Below are 24,376 nucleotides of genomic sequence, written 5' to 3'. Positions count from 1 at the left end.
TTAAATATATTTTCAAAACAGCAACTATGTAGCATTTCCCACTATTTCACTATGGTGTTATGAAGTCAATTTGATTTCCCAACTGAATGAACATCCTCACACCTTTTTACTCATAAAGTGAAGCAGTGAATGGATTGTAATTTATGGTTCTACTGTGTAGTTGTCACCAGGGGAAGGAACAGAAGTATACATAAAAGTATACATTTTTTATTTCCTTAAAACTCCATCCCAGTCACCTTCAATGAATGTTGAATTCATTCCATGTTACTGTTCCTTGGGCTAAATGAACGGACTGTAGAACATTTCTTTATGAGTTGTTGCAAAAATAGCAAAACAAAACTCCCTCTAAAACAGACAATTAGATCAAAGGAATATAATCAAGAACCCAGAATTAAGCCCAAACATATATGGTCAACTAATATTTCACAAGGAGCCAAGAAAACTCAGTGGAACAAAGACTCTGTGATAATTGGATAGTCACATGTAAAAGAATAAAACAAGAATCTTACCTTACTCAACTCACAAAAATTAACTACAAATGGATTAAAGAATGAAAATAAGACCTGAAACCATGAAACTCCTAAAAGAAAACACAGGAATAAGCTCGACATGGGTTTTGGTAATGACTTTTAGGAATGACACCTGTTGCACAGGCAACAAAATCATAAATAAACATAAGTGGAACTACCCCAGGGTAAAAAAAATCTTCTGTACAGAAAAAGAACCATCAACACAGTGAAAAGACAATGTATGGAATGGAAAAAAATATTTGCAAGCCATATATCTGATAAGGGATTAATATTCAAAATATATAAAGGACTCATACAACTCATGAGCAAAAAATTCTAAATAAAACAATTTTTTAAAAATGGACAAAGAACCTGAACAGACACTTTTCAAAAACAAAAGAGATACAGAAGGCCAACAGGTACATTAAAAGATGCTCAACATCACTAGTCATTAGGGAAATACAAATTAAGATCACGGTAAGATGTCACCTCACTCCTGCTGGAATGGCCGTCATTAAAAGACAAATGGTAGCATGGATGTGAAGGAAAGGGAACCCTTGTGCAGTGTTGCTGGGATTATAAATTGGTACAGGCACTATGGAAAATGGTACGGAGGACTCTCAAAAAATTAAAAATGGAACTACAATATGATCCAGCAATTCCACTTCTGGATATACATCCAAAGGAAATGAAAACGCTAACTCAAAAAAATATCTACACTCCCAAGTTCACAGTAGCATTTTTTACAATTCCCAAGACATGGAAACAACCTAAGTGTCCACTGATGGATGAATGGATAAAAAAGTTGTATGATATATGCACGATGGAATATTATTCAGCCATTAAAAAATAAGGAAATACTACCATTTGCAACAACATGGATGGACCTTGAGAACATTATGCTAAGTGAAATAAGTCAGACATAAAAGAGACGAGTACTATATGATCTCTCATGTGGAGATCTTTTAAAAATTTAAATTTAAAAAAAACACAGAAAGAGATCAGACTTGAGTTTATCAGAGGCAAAGGGTGGGGGGGATGAAGGGAGTGGAAGAAGACGGTCAAAAGTTACAAACTTTCAGTTATAAGTACTAGAGATGTGATGTACAAATGATGACCACAGTTAACATTACTATGTATGATATATAGAAAAGTGAAGAGTAAATCCTGACAGCTCTAATCACAGAGAAAATTGTTTCTTCTTTTCTCTTTTTTCTTTTTTTGTTATATCTATAGGATATGATGTATGTTAGCTGAACCTATTTTAGTAATTATTTCACAATATGTGCAAATGAAGCTCTACCCTTCAAACTTATGCAGTAATGTGGAGTGCCTGAGTGGCTCAGTCAGTTAACCGTCTTGCCTTCGGCTCAGGTCATGATCTGGGATCCTTGGATTGAGCCTCACATCAAGCCACACACACATCGAGCCCCACTTCAAGCCCCGTATGGGGCACCCCGCTCAGGGAGTAGTCTGCTTTTCCCTCTGCCCCTCCCCCACTCATGCATGCTTTCTCTCTCTCAAATAAACAAAATCTTTAAAAAAAATTATACAGTAATGTGTATCAATTATTTCTAAATAAAACTGGAATCTGCTTTTGTAGTTTAAACAAAGAATCTACCTACAATAAATAATAATAATAATGCTTTTACTATCACAAAGTAAGTTAATACTATTCTTTTTATCACTCCATGATTAACAGCAGTATATCTCACATGTGTTATATAATTATGAGCACATACCATGTTGTTTCATTTTTCTTCACAAACATAAAATAATATATCAAAGCTTTCATCTTTATTTCATTGGAAACACAATTTTTTTAAAATATAGAACTAAAATATCACAATGCAAATAGATCATTCATATTTAAACATACATATGAATGAGTTGAAGTTCACAAATCTATTTACATTATTAATGACAAAAAATAAAACTAGCCTTACATAAATTAATCTGAATAGTGTTATATTTGCTTTAAAGCAGTAAATGTGATGATTTCACCGGCATTTTCCTCCAATACAAGCTCTATAAACAGCCATTATTCATCCTGTATGTTCTGAGAAAGAAAAATATATATATATATTTATATATATATAAAATTCCATTTAGCAAGTAGATGATAAAGAATGAATTTCAAAAAGGTCTAGAGAGCATTATAAATTATGAAATTGAAGGTTTTAGAGGGTATTTTATATTTATATTTTCTTCCATGTTAGTAAATATGTTGCAAAACCTTAGATTTCATAATTTTCTTTTTTTAAAATTTTTATTTATTTATTTGACAGAGAGATAGAGAGCACAAGCAGGCAAAGTGGCAGGCAGAGGGAGAGGGAGAAGCAGGCTCTCCACTGAGCAGGGAGCCAGATATTGGGCTCAATCCCAGGATGCTGGGATCATGACCTGAGCCAAAGGCAGCTGCTTAACCAACTGAGCCATCTAGGTACCCCAAAGATTTCATCATTTTCATATTATAATTATAACATAACTCTAGTAGATTTTTTTCCTTAAATTGTTTCAATGATGTTTTGCTTTGGGGACATTCTTGGGAGGTTTTCCAATCATTGCCACTTATAGCTATCCCAAGCATCAAGTGAAATTTAGCAATATTTTTATGGTTTCTATTCATTCAACTAATATTCCTTAAACAACTACCATGTCTGAGGTACTATTGCTGGGACAGCAGTGATGAAAAATGTAGTCTTTATTCTTAATGGAGCTTGAGTTCTTATGGAAATTCTTAAGAACAACCAATCAATGATCTCGAGTACTGATAAAAGTGCATCATGATAAGAAAATATGAAAGGGTGGAAGCCACAGGTACTGTAGAAGGGGAGAGTTATGGAAATCTTGAATGATAAAGAGATATGATTTATAAGACTGAATATAAATGTAAGTAGCCATTCAGGATCAAGAGAGAAAATATTCTGAGTAGAAGAAACATCATGTGCTTTAATACCTATAGGACAGCATGCTCATTTGGTTATATCTGTTGATACTGCTTTAGTTTCTTCTTCAACCTTCATTTTAATGCATATCCAGTTTCACAACAAACATACTTTTAGTTATGATAAAGAAACTATAATGCAAGAAGCACGCATTGTTGTTCATATTTATTATGACATTAAATATGTCAATTTATTATTGATCATTAGAAAAATAAAAAGCTTGTGAAAGGATGGCATACCGACTTCTAAATTATTTTCCTATCACACTCCCAAAGAGAGTGGTTTCAGCAGCTTGCTTCTTCATGACCAAAGAGTCTCTTTATAGACTACCATGATGGAGTCTTACACAGTGCAATGTACTTATAGGAGTGGCATCCCATCACCCTTACTATGTTCTATTGATGGTAAGCAAGTCAGTTTTCATCTTTACTCAAGGTGAGAGGATTATAGCCCAGTGAATCTTCAGGGTTATATCTTTAAGTGTCTTTCCTTCCCTTGTCTTCCTAGTGAACTCACATTCATTCTTCGACTTTGGCAAAAAGTTAGCTTTTGTTAAAATATGAGCAGTGAATCCATGGCTGCCTTATATTACTTTTCATAGCTTTAAACTGTTTAAATTTTTCATAGGCAAATATTTTTAAAGGTATAAGCAGTATCTGTATTCAGGCACGGCCTTCTTTTTAGAGTTTTCTTATTTCATCAGATGGGCTTAATCATGTACTTTGTTCTTCCTTCTGTTACTGGTAGCTAATATATTTCAAAGATAACATATTTAGGGGCGCTTGGGTGGCACAGCGGTTAAGCGTCTACCTTCGGCTCAGGGCGTGATCCCGGCGTTATGGGATCGAGCCCCACATCAGGCTCCTCCGCTATGAGCCTGCTTCTTCCTCTCCCACTCCCCCTGCTTGTGTTCCCTCTCTCACTGGCTGTCTCTATCTCTGTCGAATAAATAAATAAAATCTTTAAAAAAAAAAAAAGATAACATATTTAAAAGACAAAGGAAAAAGACTACTTTTATTTTCATATTCCACGTTGTTACACAAAGGATTGAAATTAATTTATACATATATTCATATAGAAAAAATAAATTCACACTTTTTTTCCAGTTGGAAATACTGACATGAATTTGTATATTTCCAGTGCTTATTGCATAGAAAATATTTAAGGCATATTTGTTCCCTGAACTGAAAAATTTAAGGGAGATTTTCCCTCAGGACTATAGAAGGATAAAATCCTTTTTATTTGGGTATACAATATTCTTCACTGATTATAATTCTGTTTAAATGATTTTAAGTAAAAGAAAAACTAAGATTTACTCTTGATTCATTTTATTATTTTGTGTGTGTGTGTTTATTAAAAAGCAAAACACCATGAAGCCAGTCTTTCTCAAAATGTGGTGTGTTCCTTAGACTTTATTAGACCTACAGAATCAGAAATCTCATGTTATTGGGTCTAGAAACTGGTACTATAACAATCTCCCAAGTGAGCAATATAAGCAATAATTTGAAGGACATTTTTCTGAGACTTCATATATATGCATTGGACAAAATTTATCATATAAGCAATAGACCTCTGTTATCAGTCTCACTATACTGACAGGAAAAAAATTTACATTGAGGACCTGGTCAGAAATAACGGGAAAAGACATAACTGCTGATACTTTAGTCAATATTTCCAATAAAGTGTGACTCTTCAGTGTATAACTGTCTTAAACTAGACCTTACTTTTTTTGCAATGGCAATAAAAAGAAAATAATTACTTGTATTTACATTGTTTTACTTACATACAAAAATTACTGTGTTTATTGGAAGCACTGTTAAAATGTGTACTCCTTATAAATAAAATTTAATTACACTTAAAAAAGTTTAATTATTGTTTATAATGTAGATAAACTATATAAACACATACAATGTGCGTGATCGACTCATGAATGATCATTCACATCTCTAAATTTCAGAAAAGAATTTCACAACTTTTTACACTATAATGTGTTTTCTACTGCACTTACTATAATCTTTTACATATTGCTGAAAAAATTATATTGGGAAGTTACAAACTCTCTTTTAAAGATAAAAACTACAGAAAGTTAACCTTTTGTGACAGGAAAGATTAATTTAAAGGAAGACAGAATTTATTAAAAATTTCTATTTATTATTTAAAAAGATAGATTTGGGCAATAAAATATGCTATTCTAGAAGATACATTCCTATTCACACTACGTAATAATGTTAACTGGGGAAACATTAAAATTCACCACTATTGATACATCTCTGATCTATACTTGTGGTCATAAATAAGAAATCTGTGAATAAAATAATGCATATGTTTCTAAAACGTGTATTTCATAATGAGTCTACTAAAGTGGTTTAGTCAATGTTTTATTCTTCTCAAGCTATGTTACTATTGTAGTAATATATTCACAAAATATCTATGATGGAGGTCAACTGTTGAGTCATTTGTACACATGCTAAGTTTACCTGAAATCAACCATTTCTGAATTTTAAGTAGAAGAAGCAAGCCAAATGTCAACATAGTAAAAAAGCAATATGGTTTCATCTGCTATTCAAATTTGGGCTTTATTGATCAAAATAGCAATTTTCTTTGTATTCTTTGTGTGTGGGCTGAAAGCTTCCTATTAGAATTAGAATTACAGTTTTGAATTTGCTGTATAAAAGATAAAACAAGTTTTGCAATAAAAATTTCAGCAAACATTATTAAGAAATTTTCATAAATATATTCTTTCCCTGACAGATCCTGTACATATTTAATACATTTTAAATAAAGACTAGAAAGTAGGCTTTAATGATACTATTGCTCTTATGATAAGAAACTTCCTCAAGTGGTGATATTCAGGCAATGGCAAGAAAACCTGCATTTTTATTGTTAAAACTTGAAATGTCCTATCCTTTCCTTAACAATCCTTCATTTTCCCCATGATCCATTATCAAAAGGATTGACATCTGTCCCACTGAAGAACCACAAGACTCTAACTCAGGACTTCAGACTTCATTCATTCTATATGTTCAGTGTCAAAGCAGTCATTCCCTCAATATTCTCAACTTTTAGGCTCCCTGGGGAGACACAGAGGATCAACTTCATTTCCAAATACTCGCCCCTCAGGGCTTGGGCAGTTGACTGCCCAAAATAGGCACTGATAGGGAAGACCATCCATAGCCTCGACCTTCTATCTTCAATTTTCTCACCTAGAGCCTGTGGAAGCTTTTTAGACATATACCTAACACTAATGCTTATTACATGTTTTCATTAAAACTCCTGACCTTTCTTGGGATGCCTGGGTGGCTTAGTTGGTTAAGCATCTGCCTTCAGCTCAGGTCATGATCCCAGGGTGCTGGGACTGAGTCCCCCACTGGGATCTTTGCCCAGCCGGAGTCTGCTTCTTCCTCTGCCTGCCAATCCCCCTGCTTGTGTGCACTCTCTCTCTCTCTCTGACAAACAAATATATAAAATCTTAAAAAAATAAAATAAAATAAAACTCCTGACCTTTCTTGCTTGGGCAAATAAATCTTTATCATTAGACTGGATCATTTTTTTCTGTTACAATATAATCTTGACTTCCCTTCATTCCTATCATCTGTTTTTATACTTTCACCTTTGAATTCACTTCCATTTGTATTCTGTAATTAGTCGTATAAATATTTGCCTCTGCTTTTAGATTATAATCTTCTCTAGAATAGGTGAGCTTCAAATATGATTTGCTAAAGTATATAGCTCCTAAATGTTTAGCATATGTTTCAAGAATAAATGAATCAATGAACTAATTGAATAACCGTATCATTAACATATGAATATGTCTCACTTTTAAATATTCAAATTAAAAAGGGAACAAAAACTAAATTATCAGACTATTATTTTATGTGATGTTCATATTGACCAAGACAAAAACACATGTATATAATTTTGAAACCCATTATTCATTATCAGGTTATGTTTAGAGTAATTCAACAATGTGACAGGTGTTTCCCACTCTCTTCAGATTCCAGTTGATTTTTATCAGCTAATGCGACATTCATAAAACAGAACATAATATCAAGGGACAGACCATGGAGAAAGGAGCAAATGTACCAGAAAAGAAGAATCTTGTTAATTGAGCCACATTTCCATCCTTTTACTGGATAATTCAATTATAGAGTTTGATTACTTGTTTGGAAACTTTAGTTGCTACACAAACAAAAATTACTATAATTTATAATCATATAGGCTTTTGTTATTTTCAATAATGATGTACTTTTCTCATGTTTTATCTTGCTTTAAGTAGATTCCTTGTGATTGAATCTATAGTGGTCATAAATATGTGGAATTAATCATATCAAAATTACATTTTCTTTAAATGTTTGTATATGTAAAATGCCCATTAACATTTAGACAATATTTTCTTTCCTGACCAATTTTAAGATGATACAATTTACCAAACTATAATATATGTGCGTGTATACAACAAACACACACATGCACACACACAAAGCTATATATGTTACACATATATAAAATGTGATATCTATTTCAAATATCTAAAACTATAGAGAAATATATTTTTATTTCATAGATAAGTATATATGTAATTTTAATTAGGTAAAAATCAATTATCTGGGCAAAATATTTATACCACCAAAACGTAGATGGATATATAATACATATTCAATGTATTCACTAATTTGTTTTTCCTTAGTCTAGTCCATAAAAAAATACCATAAACTAGGTGGCTTAATAAATAAAAAACTTCTATTTTGCAAAGTTCTGGAAGCTGCAAAGTCTAAGGTTATAGCGCCAGCAGATTTGACATCAGGTGAGGGCCCCCATCCTCTTTGATGGCTATTTAAGCTCACGTGGTGAAGAGCAAGGGTGTTCTTTCAGACCTCTGTTATAAAGACATTACTCCCATTTATGAGGGTTCCACCAACATGACTTTAATCCCCCAAAGCCCTCACCTTCTCAGGGGTTAGGATTTCAACATATGAATTCGGGGGGGGGGGATACAGACATTCAATCTATAGCACTTTAGGGAGGAAATTTATTAAGTCAACATGTATTTACTAGGGGTCTCTAACGTGCTATGCTAGGTACAAATGATGTGACCAGGAAGAAGACAAGCATGGTACCTCCCCCAATGTTCTTTACAGTCTAGAGAGTTTTCTGTAATCTCAGGACCTTCAATTAATTCAATTATTAACAATTATGTAATAAGAATTATGCTAGATGCCAAGGATTCAGCAGGGAACAAAGAAATTAAAATGCTTACCCTCATAGATCTTTTAGTGTGACAGAAGACAAAAAATAAACAAATAGGTAGGTTAGGTAGTATACTTAAAAGATTGTATATAGTAGGGAAAATATGAAACAGAATAAGAGGAGTGGATTATACCAAGAGTCTTGTGATTTTAAAAGTAGCGCGATAAGGCCTCAATGACAAGTGAAATATTAGCAAAAATTAAAGGAAATGAAGGATTGAGTCATGGATATTTGAAGAAAAGCCAAGAGCCAGTACAAAGCCCAGGAGCCAAGGGGAACCTTTGAAAGGGGAACACTAGAAAACTAGAAAGACCAGGGTAAATAGAAATCAATAAACAAGGGAGAGGGTAGGATAAACTACTATCACAGACATAAAGAATCCCTACATATATAGACTTCATAGATTATTGTATAGACTTTTATTTTACTCTAAGTAAAATGGAAAGCCATAAGTGAGTGACAGAGACTGATCTATATTTACAAAGGAAAACTCTGGCCACTGTGCTGAGAACTGACTGCAGAGGCAAAAGGGTTTCAGCAGGAAGGTCAAGGCATGTTATTACAACTATTCAGGTGAAAGATAACACCAGCTTTACCAGGATGGAACCAGTGGTGGAAGTGGGAGATAGATTGATTTTGTTATATTTTGAAGGAAGAGGAAGCCAGATATTTTGACACATTGGATGCAATGTGACCAAAAAAGATGACTGTGGGAAATTTAAGACGCTTAATCACAACTAGAATAATGGAATTATCACTATGTAAGATGGAGAAGATGGAAGATGGAACAGGTTGACAGGGCTGGCTGGAAATTTAATTTGGAAATCCTAATTTTGAAATGAACAAATTGAAGACACATTTGGGTAAACAAGTCTGAATTTCAAGGGAGAATTATGGGCCTAACATAGTTATTTAAGAGTCTGTGGGAGAGCAACACCTCAGTGGTAAAAGAAACAATAAGAACAGGAACATGCATCTGTGAAAAAAGCTGTATGCATATGGCAAAAGTCAACACTTCCCCCCTCATTCCATAGTGAAAACAGTACATGCTGAAAACAGCAATGATGGTTGATAAGATAGTTAGGCCTACTGAGGTCGGCTCTCCCATCACCTGCAGCTGCCCAGTTAATGCCTCACTGGGACCCATACTGATGGTCACATACACAGTGCCTTGCTGCCCCTCACGTGATTGCTTTCTTGAGTTGTTTTTTCTTTGCTTCCGCATACTTTACATTCTATGATAATACAACTGACAGTCCACCTGGATTGTGGCTGCACCTCCCGGCCTGCACTTCTTGGCAGTCCCTGGTGGGGAGCCCCTTCTGGCCTCTCTTCATTACAGGTTATTGGACTCAGAGTAATCATTTCATCTGTCAACTAATGTGCTATGTGACAAGAGTCAAATAAATTTGCCATGCAAGTGAGTATGGATAGAGAAATCCGAAGGCTCCTCCTATGATAAGGAATCAAGGAAACAGGAAGGTAAGAATAGGCTGGCAAAAGGGCAGCTAGTAAAAAAGAAAGACCAAGAGGAAAGTTAGATTCCTGGAAGTGTGGCAAGGGAAGTGTTTCCAAAAGAGAGTGATAAAATATTAAATAACATTGAGAAGGCAAGTGAGATGAGAACCAAGAACAGAACATTGAATTTAGCATGTAGAAGTCAGTTCAGAATTTGACAAGAGCAGTGAACATGGAGCACAACGGGCATAAGCTGATCCAGTGGCATAGTAGAGAATGAAGGAAGAAGACTAGGAAAGAGAAAGCTGACAATACTTTAAAGGATTTAAAAAATGGTGGATCCATCTTCCCAATTTCATACCCTCTGTAATAGGTAAAATACAGATTTCTCACAAATTTGAAAACAGGAAACACGTATAAACATTAGCTGTGTAAAAAAATTTTGGAGCTATTGAGAATTTTTAAGTACATAATCTAAAGCATTTCACCTCAACTTCCACCACTTACACAGTAAACTATTTTGTTTCTTCACCTAATTTTACAGCCACAAAATTTTCCTCACCTTACACTGCATGTGGTTACTTCTGTTCATGTCAATGCTCATGTATACATGCTCATTTCTCAGAATAAATCCTTTCACTGGGTTCCAGGAGGTCTTGGGAGAAATACTCATAGCTTTCCTTTGTTGTTCTCATCCTCTTCTGAGTTGCAGTTACATGTTAAAATCAGTTCCTTAGAGAACTAGAAGGCAATACATCAGGAAGAGATGCCTTTTTACTGGATTCAAGTCCATGAAAGGTCCATCACTGGACATCAAAATTGTGTGAGTTTTAGTTGTGTACTTTCCTGAATTTTCTGAATTTTCTCCCCATTTACAGGTTTTGAGGCAGAAAGAGGGCCACATACACACAAGGAAAGAGTGAAGAGTTTAGAAAAGTCTCAAATAACAACACGATCCTTTAAGAAGCAAGTAGAGGAAGAGAAGGAAAGAAAAAAAAGCACACATATGATAGAGTATTGTTTAAGAATAAAAGAAATTAGATTTAAAACAATTCTCAGAAAACACAAGAGCCTTTCCAGAATATCAAATTCATAGCCATCAAATACTATAAGAACATAAATATATCCCATACATTTAGTACGTAAGGTACCATTAGCAAATACAATAAGATCAATTTTAACTGAATGGTGTGGAGAAAAAAATCATGATTCAAAAGGCAGCTAAAGAATAAACAGGATTTAATAAAGAGTCAAAAAAAAGTAGCCTCGATATGAACTGCATGAGACTAGGAATTTTATCTATTTTAAACCATATTTAATACCCAGTACCTACCACACTGGTAAAAAGTAGGGACACACATTAAATATTTGTTAATGAAAGGATCCAGAGAAAGAAAACTTACTTGGTAATCCTTCTGTGTTTATTATTTTTCCTATTTAATACCCTGAGAAATTGTGGGGCACTAATACCCCGTTTTCTTTCAGAAACATACATATAACTCTTAAGCCAATCACCGACTGTATGTTTCAGAAGACAAAATTTCATTTGGCGTTTAACCTCAGAAAGGCCTCTTCGATAATATAGCTACTTAACAAATAAAATATGCCAGACTATAAATAAAGGAAAATTAAAAAGTAAAAGAAATATTTACTGTTAACATTAATATAATTTAGCTTTAAGTATAGTAATTCATAGACTTCATTTTCAACTTTTAAGACTAAATACATAAAGTAGAACACAATACTTTCTTCCTATTCATTTTGAAAGTCTAGTCATATTTTGAACAATATACATTTAATATTACCACAATAGTAATAATTAATTTAGATATATTACTAATCAAAAACAGTGTGTCATTAATATACGTTTTCTTTGTTGTTAATTCACCCCCTAGAGTATGCAATTACTCTATAAGAGTCTTCAATGTATTTACACTAGTGTTCTAGTAGATAAAATGTGTGTGGTAAAATTCTGTAAAATAATAGCATGAGTACTGTAAAATATATTCAGTGAGCCAAAAGACATTTGCATAACTCTCCTGAGCCACCTAGGTAACAAAGTTAGTATCTTCTAGATTTCTCAAGATTGTTTCTGAATTTCATGGCCACTAAAAAAACCTTCATTTGATTATTTTGAAATAAAATGAAAATACTCTTATTCATGTCATTCGTTTGCTTTTTTGAGAAAGATTATATTCACTTACATTAGGTGTGCAGACTTGAGCCTTTTAAATTTAGATTGTAGAAATAGATAACACAGTTTCCAACCAAGATCTATATTTTCATGCTAAATTTCTGAAAACTTACTTATTCATTGCAAATTATGTCCATTGGTAATCACTTCAGTTTAGGCCCTATTAGTGTGAAATAGACATATTTACTTGGTTTACTATGTGTAAATTTTTTTGATGATATTCTGATAACTTGATTCTATTCTATACGCAGAAGGTATCATATGCGCTCAAAAATTATCCACAGGTGGGACTTTTCTCCCTCCTCTCAACACACACAGCAATAGAAAAGTGGAAATTCTCTGGCCTTCCATAAGTAATGCTACTACTTCTCTCAACTCTCTCAACACTAGATACAATGATACCCAGATCCTTTAGGTATTACCGGACACTGATTCTAAAATAATACTAATTCCTGGATATTTAACAATAAGTCTGTGATCCCTGAGTCAGAGTGGGCTTAATGGAATCAGAAGATAAATGTCATTTTGTTCTAAATACACTTCATGGTAGTTTAACTCATATCTATCACTCATACTATATTTATTCCCGTACCCAGTGTGTGTTGTTATAGTAAATATTTTTACCAACTGGAAGAACACCCACAAAGTCTGTTGGACACAGAGATAATGGTTATGATGGTAGAAAAAGTCAAGTGGAAAGATTTGGAACTCCCACTGCCTAACGAAATAGTAAATAGCAAATCAATTCCAATATTATAACTTCAAGGGGAATATAAGAATTAGTGTCATATTGAAGGATTGTAGGGTTCAAGAATATTGATTCTTATCACATCCACATTTCTACTTTCCAGTACAGAGATAGATTATATTTGAGAATGGCAGTGGGTTGTTTTACTATTAATCACCTGCAAACGCAATTACAGCTATTGTTTGTGATGTGAACTTACTGCTTGAGGAAATCAAACAGTTCCTGGCAATCAGTATGCACTAATTAGGATGACAACAATTTCATCTCTAGTCCAAGAAAGAGAGAATATCATAAGTAGGTGGCTTTTATCTGAAATAGACAGCAATACACATTTCCTACCTTGCCCTAAAGTTTCCCTGGCTTTAAACCATTATAAATTCAAGGTATCCTTGCCATATCAAAATTACACAGAACACTACTATAAATGATTATTTAGGTTAAATAATATTATATGAATCTGCAGAGTTGTTCCTAAATGCTTTGACAAGTATATGCATTCTAGAGGTATGAGACAACAACTATGACTGCCCTCTTAACAAATTTTCTGGCTGTTTATTTGCCAAAGAAATATTAGATATCCCCTCCAAAGTGAAGAACTATTCTGCACCTTACACCCTCTACTACTAAGAATGTTGTAAAATAGGTGACTTTTCTTGCATTTTTAAAAAGATTTTATTTATTTATTTATTTATTTATTTATTTATTTATTTATTTGAGAGAGAGAGAATGAGACAGAGAGCATGAGAGTGGGGAGGGTCAGAGGGAGAAGCAGACTCCCTGCTGAGCAGGGACCCTGATACGTTACTCGATTCCAGGACTCCAGGATCATGACCTGAGCCGAAGGCAGTCACCCAACCAACTGAGCCACCCAGGCACCCTTTCTTGCATTTTTGAATGCTAACTATTCTAACGTTCTCATTTATCCCTTAAATGGCTTAAGAGATGGTAGCTTTGGGTGGCTTTTAGTGCAAGGTTTTCCAGCTGGTTTGCTCAGAATTGTAAGCAGCATTGCTACTCAGTACTTATCAAATATCAAAATATTCTGAATATCAAAATGTCTGTGATGGATAGGGATACTGTGAGTAGCCGCAGAAATCCCTGCTGAAAGAATTATAATGGAGTCCACAGGTTTTGGAATCAAGATATTCCTTCTTTAGAAAATAACTGTTCTTCTTTGGAAAACAGATCTTGGTCTAGTGATAGAACTTAATGTGCATCCTTAGCGTTCCACATATGATTTCCAGGGCAATTGCCCATGACTAGTTGACTGGGTAAAAAGCAAACAAACAAACAAACAAAACTAGAGTCTGGTTCACAAATAACTCTTTATAACATGCTGAAACCATCTGGAAGGAATTTGTTGCTATGGTTTAATTCAATATCTATACATGAAGAGGACATAAATCTGAGCACAGTATATTATTCCTAATTTTTTCTGGAAATCAAAAGAAGTTGAGATAAGGATTTATATTAACGTATTGGAAGTGACTAATGATTTTGAACAGGGGCTTGTAAGATAAAAGATTGGAAGACGGGTGAGAAGGAGACTTGCACAATGTTTTAAGGGATAACTATTTAAAATAGGCTTGATCTGTAAGAATATTTTTGTCCCATGTGAATCCCTTTCTTAAATCCCCACTATGGACATTCTCACTGATCAAATGTAAAAGTGATGTTAGTCACACTTAACTCCCAGCTTGTTTGGTATACCCATGAATAAGGTAGATTGGCAACAATGGAGACCATGCATGAGGTCAAAAACATGAATTCTCTATGCCAGGCCAATTTAGCCCCCACTGCTTCTCAGTGCTCAGTGGCAAGGAGCAAGCCAATCACCTGATATGGTACTAGAAACCAGAATGGACAAGCCATCTGGTGGCAAATTAATTATGCTGAACTTTTTCCTTCAGTGAAGGACTAGAAATACATCCTCATGGGAAGAGAGACTATATTTGGATTAAATTTCCTTATCTACTAATATTCCAGTTATCTGTTCCTACATAACAAAATTCTCCAAAAACTAGGCTGCACATTTCTAACTCATATAGCATCAGCTGAGGGGAGCTTATGTTGGAGTATCCACTTCCAAGGTGGCTTCATCATTCACATGTCTGGTTCCTGAGTGTTTCTTAGTGTATTTCTGCCCCTCACCCCTTTCTCTCCATATGGAATTTATCCTTCACATTCTGTATGCCTTGCTCTTATCTTGTTTTAACAGTTTCTGGGTATTTGGTCTTCTTAAAAGGTGGATGATGTCCCAAGTCAATCGTTTCAGTGTTCAAAAAACATTCCAAGGAATCTATGCAAAAGTTGCAAGGCTTATTATGACCAGCCCTTAGCAGTTTAAACTATCACCTCAGCTGACTCCACTGGCCAATGAACTCAGAAGGACATCCTGATTTAAGTAGAGAGAAGGAATAAATACCACTTCTCCCTGGCAAAATGTTATCCGCACACCAGGAGGGAAAAAATGTTTGGAGCCATCTTAAAGAGGAGCCACCACATGCCAAAAATAAAATATATCACTCACCATTGTGGAACCCCACATCACCCATTTCTGATTAAGATATTTTTTAATTATGTACAAAATATGCAGATGTTAACCTTAGCTGAAGAATGGAATAGCTTATTGAAGACTCTGCTATGGTTTCAAAAGCATAAAACTCACTCCAAGTTTGAGATTTTGTCCCTCTAGAAGTGGTATAGCACCCAAACCCGATAGCAATAAGTGGTAACCTTTCTTATGTAACTAGAATATATGCATTCTAAATCAAGGGACAGAAATTAGAATGCCACCTCTTGCTATGACACCTACTGATCTTCTCACAGATTTTGCTTCCTTTCCCTACAACTACGAGTTCTTCAGTTTTGGAAGATGTAATACTCAAAGGAAATATGCTTCTATCAGGAGATACACATGATTCCTTTTAAATGAAAATTGAGATTACCTACTAGCTTTTGGTTCCCTCCTACCTCTGAGTCAGTAGAAATCATGCGGGTTATAGTGTTGATTGGGATGACTGATCTTGACCATCTAAGGGAAATAAGTTTCTTTCTACAGAAAAGAAGGGAGGGAAAAGAATGGATTCTAGGTAATTCCCTGGGATTCTCCATTACTGCCATATCCAGAGGAAAATATCAATGAAAGTTCACTCTACCTCTATACAAATCCAACCACTAAGTGCTTACAATTGCTGAAAAATCAAAGCTCTAACAATTTAAATAATTTCTCTTACCTTCTCTTAACATTTTTGCCTGAAGGTTGCAGAATACCGTGATAGTACAAGGACTAAAGCCAGAAGGGAAATATACATCACCTAGAGATCCTGAACTTAGACCTGAATGCAGCAAGAGATACACACTTACATATTGTTTATTTGATTGTCTCCCTTCTTTTTTTTCTACCTTCCTTCTTTCCTTAATCTTCTTTGGTGAGGGAATTAATTTGTATTTAGTTATATGAGGCTTAGTTTAGAAGGTATCATTGCATTTTATTAGGAACACATTTTCTTCTTTTTATAACTGGAATTGCAAACTGGGGGGGAAATAGTGTATACTGGTTGTGGCATACTATAGCATGAAATTTAGTGGATTTTTCTAGCTGTTTTACTGTCAAGCAATTTAATCCCATTTTTATGTATGGGGAATTCCTAACTATAAATTTTTGCCCATTGCACATGTTTATGTGGATCTTTGACTCTGGCCTACTGATTAAAATAAGCAGAGACAAGAAATTCAATTCAATCATGGCATCAAGAGTAGCCATACCAGTTTTCAGGGGCATCTGTAGCAAAAGTGCCAGCAGAGAACTGATGTTGGTGCGACCAGTGGTGGTGGTGGTAGTGACAGTGGTGCAAGCTGAAATAATCTGTGCCCACTTGTGGGAAAATGGTCTTCACAGATTACTTCTGTGGTATGATTTAGGCAGCAGTCCTTATTCTCTAGATTCTCTTTTTTCCTTCCCTATTTTCTAAATGTGGTTCTCCTATTTTGCTGGTGAATTTATGAGCTACCTAATAAGCAATCAGTAAATTCTGCTAATGCTTACATTAGTCAGAATCAATTTCTGTTGCATGCAATTGCAAATCCTGTCTTATAAACATTTATCTACAAAGACAAATACCTTTTATGTACATTCTGCATGAAATAAGAAGAAAGTAAATGTGTATTAAAATTTTTTAATGTCTTTAAAAAAATTTATATATCAATGTGATTGATATCTACCTCACACAAAATATGCAATCCATCATATGCATACTCCACCAAAAAGTAAGAATTACAGTCTGCCTAAGGATAGTGAAATCATATCAATTTTCTATAAAATATAACTGAACACTCACTTCTCCATGGTGGAAAAAAAACAGACATTCATCAGCATATCCTGTGAAAGGAATGCAGGTGTTTTACAAAATACCAAACAAGTATTGATCCCTAGTAGTAGTATAAAAAATGCAAGCATTGGCATTATACCAGTTGTTTTACCCTGTGGTACTGGCATTATATTTAGCCATAAAAAAATCAAATAGCTCTAAGGTGTCACTTTCTTATTGTTTAAGGATAACTATATGTACTGAACACTCATACACACAAATTGATAAAGATGTGCCTTCACATAATACAGTATTCAAAATGTTTCACAAGTACCTGGCTTAAGTATGTTCCTTACATTGGTAATTTCATTCCCACAGCTCAGAGGAAGGTCACTATGTCTTTGGTTTATGTTGACTAGAAGTTTCAAAATGGAAAGAATCAGTATTTATTATAACATAACTAAATAAATGTATTAAGAGGTACAAACTTTTACTTATAAAATAAAAAAAGTCATAAGAATGAAAAGCACAGCATCAAGAATATAGTCAATAATATTGTAATAACTTTGTATGGTGACAGATGGTAAGTACTCTAGTGAGCACTGCATAATGTGAAGAATTGTCAAATCACAATGTACACCTGAAACTAATACAACATTATATGTCAATTACACTTAAATTTTTAAAAAACTAAATAAATCTAAAATTAAGGGTTGTACACGAAAACTTCTCAACTATTAAATGTATTACTATTTTTTAATTTCAAAATTTTGTGTATAGGTAAAAATTTTTATATACTTTTATATATGTAGCCCAAACTATCTAAAACAATGCTTCACATATATTATGGCAATCAAGACATTACTAGAGTTGGTAATTGAGTTTTGTGAACTTGACATAAAATAATTTATCAAGAGAGTAATCTAAGGGGTACCTGGGTGGCCCAATCATTTAAGCATTTGACTCTTGATCTCAGCTTAGGTCTTGATCTCAGGGTCATGAGTTCAAGCCCCACACTGGGCATGAAGCCTACTCAAAAAAAAAAAAAAGAGAGAGAGAGAGGAATCTAAGAAGAATGTGCTATTTTTTTTAACAAGATTTGGAAAGAACCTTTGTAAAAACAGATAATGTATATATATGTATAGGTACTGTCCTTTTTTTTTTTTACATTAAAGTTGATTACTGACCAGAAAAAAAATTGATGCCTAGGGCTTTAAATACTATGTTGATTATAATATTGCTAAATCTTCTTACTAGTTTGTCTGCATTTAATTTGAGGGTCATTATTGTATACATATTTAACACCATAGCAGTGCTATATGGGAATGTGCTACTTGGATCATTTTATTTTTTATTCAAGAGACTGCAGGGCACCTGGGTGGTTCAGTAGGTTGAGTGTCAGATTCTTGGTTTCAGCTCAGGTCATGATCTCAGGGTCTGGAGATCAAGCCCTATGTCAGGCTGCACGCTCAGCAGGAAGTCTGCTGGAGATTCTCTCTCTTTCCCTCTGCCCCTCCCCTTGCTCACACTAGCTCTCTCTCTCTCTCTAAATTAAATAAATAGATAAAATCATTTTAAAAAATAGACTGTATAACTCCTCTTCTTGACTATGTTGTTAAATTGTTTATTATCTTCTCAGCCTGGAGTAATTGTATCTTTCTCTGGTCAACTTCACACTTGGTGAATTAGTATATTGTTAAGTTCTGCTGAAATATACGTTTGTGTGACGTTGTGCATTGGCAACTGGTCTATGAGTTACTGGATTGCTTGTGTGTATTTATATGCATTTGGATATGCAGTAGGTATACCTGTATCTGGTATGGTATCCCTGACCATTATGTATATATGAATGTGTCAATCAATGAATCAGTGCTACCTTTATAAGATTACGGTTTCTATTTTTTCACCTTTGATGACCCAGTAAAGTTAAGCAGCATGATGTCTGGCTCAATAGATTCTTTAAATGTTTGATGAATGAATAAATAATTGCTCATCATAGAAATGTAAGAGGGATAGCCTCCACTCATCTTTTTTTGCGTTCAATGAACTCATTCATAACACAGAAAAAAGTGTGAAATAAATGCAATCATGTGAAAGAGACATAAGATTACAGTTTGTTATGCACAGACATTATATATTTACGATATCTTAACCCTTTTCAGCTACCCTATGTTCTTTGCTCTAGCAAAGCATTTAAGTAAGAGTTTGAAATATTCTCTAGTTGTTTTTTTTAGTTTGTTATGATTCATTGTGACATTGATTACAAACTGTGGTAGTCATTTTACTTATAGGAGGTGATTTACAGAACATGCTTTATTCTTTTGAAAGTTTACAATTTTCAAAGGGACAGCAATGTCCTATGATAACTCATATTTATTGAATAATAACAATGTTCTGAGTATTCTACTTATAATAACCCATTTAATCAATCAAATAAGACTATTGCACAGGGACAATTCTTTTCTTTGTTTACATATTAGGAAACTGGGGCACAGAAGGTAAATGGCTGCATGAGATCACAGAGTTAAAAAGGGCTAAATCTAGAATTTATAAGGCAGTGTAACTCTGGAGTTAATATTTGTAATTGCTACCCTCAAATGATGAAGGAGTAGAGCTCTATTTGGCAGATCAGGAAAATTGAGCTTTCATGATTTTGCCTTAGCCATTCCTGAAATAAAATAACACAGTCTTTAAAAATTAAAATAATGATGCGTTCCAGCAATCCCCAATTTTCCTTTGTTTTTGTTCCATTTCCTTTTCCTCTCCACCAGGCATTATGTGTGTCACCACAGAATGAAGGTCCTTCCTAGGCAGATCCTGAAGCTCAATATGGATAAGAAGTCTGTACTTATTTAGTAGTAGGGAAGGCTGTAATTTCCAGCTAGAAGTGTTTACTCATCTTGGAAGAATGACACAAGAACTTGCCTCCCTCCCCAAAACATGTTCTCCTCTGGAACTGGGCACTGAAAGCCTCACAAACCTGGGCAAGAATTTATCAGGATCCAAAACACTCAAATGCAGCCTAAAGACAGAACAGGTAGAATAATTATATGGTAAACTGTCTCTAATGGACTGAAATTTGCTTCTGCTTCTACAGTATATTATGAGTTGTTTAGCTGTATTTCCACAAATCTCTTCAAAAACATTGTCTTTGGTTATCTTTTCAGGGCAAATAAAAGTCATAAGTTTAATAAAATGAAACAATTCCTGAGTTTACTTCAACAATTAACTGAACAATGGACTGGAGGAAAATCTTTACTGTAGAAACATACTTCTAAGAGTTCAATCAAAGCTAAAAGATATATATTTCCTGAACCCACTGACACTTAATAAAAAGTAAAATATCCAATACATGCAAAAAATGAATACTTCATTTTTCCATGATTTAAATATTCTTTTACATATTACATTAAAAGTACCCCTAAAGAAAGAAAAATACTTCACACATTTTAAAATTTTATTTACCCCTGCTTTTTGCCATTTTAATTACCATGTGTCTTGGGTGGAATTTTTGGGGGGATCTCTTTGTCTGCCTCTGTTTCCTCTCCTAGATTAAGGAAGTTTTCAGCTATCATTTCTTCAAATAAATTTTCTGCCCCCCTTTTCTCTCTCTTCTGGGATTCCTATAACGTGAATGTTATTACACTTACTGGAATCAATGAGTTCCCCAAGACTATTATTCTCAGTTCGCACAATTTTCTTCCACTCCTTTGCTCAGCTTGGTTACTTTCCATTACTTTGTCTTCCAGGTCATTCTTTCATTCCTCTACTTCATCCGAACTGCTATTCATAGTATTTTTAATGTCATTTATAGTGCTCTTGATGTCTGATTCATTCTTTTGTATCTCTGTGTAAAGGATCTTACTGATGTCCTCCACTCTTTTCTCTAGTCCAGTAAGTATCTTTGTGATCATTACTTTAAGTTCTCTATCAGGCATATTACTTATATGTGTTTCACTTTGGTCCCTTGTGGTGTTTTGGTCCTGTTCTTTCATGTGGGCGATGTTCTCTGTCTTCTCATTTTGTCTGACTTTCTATGTCTGTTTCTGTGTGTTAGGAAGGTCAGCTACTTCTCTTGCTCTTAATGATAATAGCATTATGAAGAAGAGGTCCTGTAGTGCCCTGCACCATAGTGTCTCCTGTTCCACAGGGACTGGCACTCCAGAGAGTGTCTCATATGTGTGTTGCTCGTGCTTACCTGTTGAGTCTTCACCTCTTTCCTTCAGTCCAGTTGTCTGCAGAGACTATCGTGGACAGTGTTCGGTCTCCAGCAAGGGTAGGGTGTGTTTTATAAAAGTGTGCAGTGGGCTGCTTGCAAATGAGGCCTGCCTCCACTGCTGCTGGAACTGAATTCCTGCACATTTTGAAGTAATTAAATGTTTCTTATTTCTCTTGGCCAAGTATGATTCATATCTAAAGCTCTGAGACTACTATATTTTTCTTTAGAAACCCATGGTTCATACACAGTAGAAAAATTAGGAGACAATAAGTATATATTTTGATATTATATACCATAAAGTTAACTGCATACTTGAATTGTTATATGGTAGGTGATAGACGAATGTATAAAATATTATAAAATTCAGAGAATAACTATTTCTACTAGCTAAGCATTCAAATATTTTCTGGCATAGTTTGTTCAGGTAAACTACTTTAAACAAGTAAAAAAAAAGTTACTGTTTGGGCTGTTTGTTAGAATTTTATTATTTACTGCTTTGCTGAAGATTCTAGGTTTTTGTGATTTTTATAATCCTTCCAACAGCCTCATAATAACAACTGTATTAATAATAACTACAAACATGTTCATACACCTTACCTACATGTCAGAAATATGCCAAAATATAACTAGCCATTGAAACAAAACTCTCTTCATGCCACTCATTAGAAGCATAGGAAGGATAAGCAAGAAATAACTTGTAGTTCATTTAACAATAGGTCTTCAGAATAAGATATCCAGAGCTTATAGGGCAATATGTTATGTCTTCATTTAACATGACTCATTTTGAAATAGATTTTGTGTCTGATAAGAGCTAATGAGGAAATCTGATTCTACATTTAGAAATAAATGTAATGGACAAAAATATTAGTACTCCAGTATTATGGCTTAGTAATAACGAATTGATGATTTATAAAGGTGTTATTCAAATGCATAATTTTGAATTAATATTCAGATTATATATATACACCCAAACATAAAAGGAGGTGTGTAGGCATGGATAACAATATAATAATGTATAGAGCAATTACCTTCTTCTGGATTCACTTATTTCATTGGAAGTGGATTACTCACTTATCATTACTAGGGATTTTCAAGAAGAATGCTTTTTGTACAACTGGCTACATTATCTTCTCAGGCTGACTAAATTGAAATATGGGAAGACAGACAGCCTTAGAAGTTAAACATTAACCAAAAAATAAATAAATAAAACATTTTAAACTCACAATTAGAGAAGAGAGTTTGCATAGCTAACATAAATTCACTATAATACAGATTAAATGTTAAAGAATACTAAAGTAAAATTAAGTTAAAAACATATTTCAGTAGCACTGTACAAAAGACTGTAAATGAAAGAGAAGAATGGAAAGAATAAAAAATGCATGAATACCTGATTGTATGACAGGCTAACAAATATAAATTAAACTAAATAAGTAGACCTTTTTACAATGAAGAAATATTGCTATGGCAACAAATTCAGATACTGTATAATTTTTTGGTGCTAATTTTCCAATATGAAAATATTTTTTGTACCACCACATATGGCTGAAAATACCAAGATCCTTGGATTATCACTTTGTAGCTTTGTTTAAGGGTAAAGGTTATTTTTGACCAAGCGGCATGTTTTCCTGTAATGGGATAGAGATGGTAAACTACTTGTACAGGTCTCCACTCCCCAAACTGGGTTCAGTATGGTATTAAAATTAAAAGCAAGCAGCTAACTTGCTACACTGGACACTACTTTGATATTCTCTGGGAAAAAAAAATAATATTCACGTATTTTAGAAGCTAAATAGTCTTAAATATATCATAGCTGAATACGCAACTAAATTATCCCCTAGACTTTTTGTTGATGTTTTAGTTTCCCGTTCTATGTCATCCCTTCCCTCCTGTATTTAGGAAAGGCTCTGGAGAATTAACTTACGAAAATGAAAACAAATTTTAAAAAATCTTAAAATGTGACTTATGTGTAAAGTCTTTCCATTACAGTTGAGTTGAATTGCCAAGCTTTAGGACTCAATAGTCAAGAAGAGGAAAATATCTTGAATGTCATGATCAACTTCTTGTAACCTCAAAAATGATCTCAAGGCAACAGTATACTCAAATTTGAAGAGGGAGTCCCAAAGATGAAATACAAAGGGTCACAATAGGTAAAGTTAACAAATACATAGTTTTTTCAAAACCTAAGACAGAAATGAGAAATAGAAAATGACTAACGTAGTGTATGTGTGTAGGAGTAGAGTTATATTGGAAAAAAAATCCTTAAAAATGGGAGAATTCATTTAAGTAGTACCAATAATTAATGCCCATTAATTGTTTATCCATATATTTATTTATTGAACATATTCTTAGTGGAGCATCTACTATATTTGGGGCATTCTGCTATTCCCTAGAGATACAAATATGAATACATTACTGTGAACAAATCCCTGCCCTCATGAAGACTGTATATTGTAGTAGAGAAGACAAATAATAATGCTGCCTGTAGTCTCACTCTGTCTTTCTTTGAATTTTTGTGGAGTTTTTCCCATGATACCTTCTTTCACAGAATATTCATTAACACTCATACCTCCTTTTATTATTTAGGGTATCCCACTATTATTCTCCATGAAAAGAAAGAAAACCTAAACATCTAATTCCCAGTTAAAGGTATTCTGTAACAGTTGGTTTTCATTTTGAAGTAATTTTTTTTAGCTCAATACAAAAATCCTTCCACTAGACGTCACATTTCACTCTTTCCAGACCC

Source organism: Ailuropoda melanoleuca, chromosome 7 (assembly GCF_002007445.2).
Source record: "Ailuropoda melanoleuca isolate Jingjing chromosome 7, ASM200744v2, whole genome shotgun sequence".
In the NCBI taxonomy this organism is placed as follows: domain Eukaryota; kingdom Metazoa; phylum Chordata; class Mammalia; order Carnivora; family Ursidae; genus Ailuropoda; species Ailuropoda melanoleuca.
The sequence above is the reverse complement of the archived record's forward strand: the minus strand, read 5'-3'. Positions refer to the sequence as shown.